Source organism: Pleurodeles waltl, unplaced genomic scaffold, assembly GCF_031143425.1.
Source record: "Pleurodeles waltl isolate 20211129_DDA unplaced genomic scaffold, aPleWal1.hap1.20221129 scaffold_187, whole genome shotgun sequence".
NCBI classification, from domain to species: Eukaryota; Metazoa; Chordata; class Amphibia; order Caudata; family Salamandridae; genus Pleurodeles; species Pleurodeles waltl.
This window is the reverse complement of record NW_027149893.1, coordinates 345089-346833: the sequence shown is the minus strand read 5'-3', so window position 1 is coordinate 346833 and position 1745 is coordinate 345089. Positions and strand designations below refer to the sequence as shown.

At 46.5% G+C, this 1745-nt stretch overlaps 1 non-coding gene across 1 annotated transcript; it reads left to right on the top strand.

Annotated features, from left to right (window-relative positions):
• Nucleotides 1–1149: 1149 nt before the first annotated feature.
• Nucleotides 1150–1220, top strand: TRNAG-CCC (transfer RNA glycine (anticodon CCC)). The gene has a single exon. It is a non-coding gene; the product is annotated as a tRNA-Gly (tRNA).
• Nucleotides 1221–1745: the final 525 nt, after the last annotated feature.

The following is a 1745-nucleotide window of genomic DNA, read 5'->3' as shown; positions in this document are numbered from 1 at the left end:
ACATTGAAATCTTGCATCAACCAATTGAAGCAGTGTCCATGAAAGAGAGGCCAAGGATTGAATGGTAGTTGGGACTTCCCTACTTTCTCCCCTTGGAAATTAACTTCCTCTGAATTATATTAAATATTACATGGACGTAAAGGCTGACGTGTGCTGCTGCCAGGTAAGCATGGCTCTGCCTGTTCTGTCTTCCCTTCTGTTTGATGTATCCTGTGCTTACTACAGTGATTGTGGTATATGTGGTTGTTGTGATCCTCGTCGGTCTTTCCCTTCCTGCTCCTGTGTGTGTGGCCCCCGGGGTGCCTCTGAACACTGGGGGGGGTTTGGTTCCTACACCCCGCTGCAGGGAGCCACACTGCTGCACAACATGGATAAGCACTGACAAAGCCAACAGCTTTTGTCTCATAGGAGTGACTTACTGGCTTTGCCAATATTCTTTTTGTTAATGGCTGAAATGGATATCCAGGTTTGGGTCCCTGATGGGTGAATCTCTAGAGTGAGAAGGGGGCTGACACGGGACTAGCCTGAGAAATGAGGACACATATTATTTTTGGCTAGTAGTCATTTACATGTTTTATCGTCAGCTGTATTGTTTTTGCTGTGCTGTCCATTCTTGTATGAAGAGAGGCGCTATGCTGTGACTGGTCCTTGTCATCATTGTGAGATGTAGGATGTAACTTCAGGAGCAGATTACATCTGCAGCGTGTGATGGGTGGTGTAATATACGGACGTGTGTACAGTTGCTGTTTTCTATTGTCGCCTCTATAAGATCCACATTTGAAATTCGGGTGCACCGAGTTTATGTACACTGTAAAGGCAGAGCATCGCCTTGTCTTGCTACGTGAGGTGTACATCTACAATATGTCCATAAGTGCACTGTCCCCTGTTACTTATATGTTTGTTTACGTCAATGTCCACGTTGGTGTTTGTTCTAAACTTCCTTCAGTTCATCCACTTTCATAGTCACTTAATTAAATAAATAAATAATCTGCTTCCTTGTTTCACTTAAAAAAGGTATTAATTGTAAGTAGTTTACTAGCGCCTAGTAGAGTGTAAGAGTCAAGTCAATAATTGTACCCCAAAAAACACTGAGATATGGCACTTTCCTGCCAGAGCTGACACACTGCAGATGCTACTGAATGACCATCCGCGCCAGTAGTGTAGGGGTATCATGCAAGATTCCCATTCTTGCGACCCGGGTTCGATTCCCGGCTGGCGCACATAATTTATTCATGACATACATATTTTTAACACCTAAATAAGTTTCTTTTAAATTATACGCTTAGGATTTTTTTTATCTTGGTGGAAAAACAATGTTGCTTTGATAACGAAGTACACATGAGCCTGGTTTTAACTTAGAACTAAAGATATCTTCTCACTCAGTGAGATTTACCCTCTTCTGTGGTCGTGTCGATCACAGCAGCCCGTGGACCCCCGGGGTACCGCAGGGTCGGTGTTAGAGGGACCGCGGAGCTGCTGAGGGGGACCGCGGAGCTGCTGAGGGGGACCGCGGAGCTGCTGAGGGGAACCGCGGAGCTTCCAAGATCAGCCCCCAGAAGGGGCGGAGAGGAGGAGAAGCCCCTCAATCTCAAGAGCTGCGGAGCATTTATATCCACAGGCGGAGAGGAGCGTGAGGAATGTTTACAGATCTTTAAATCCACAAACGTGAGCAGCTGTTTAGATCCTGCCCTAGAGGACAACCGGGCGGGGGTCAGGAGTTCATCTTAGAGCCCGCGGTGACCCTG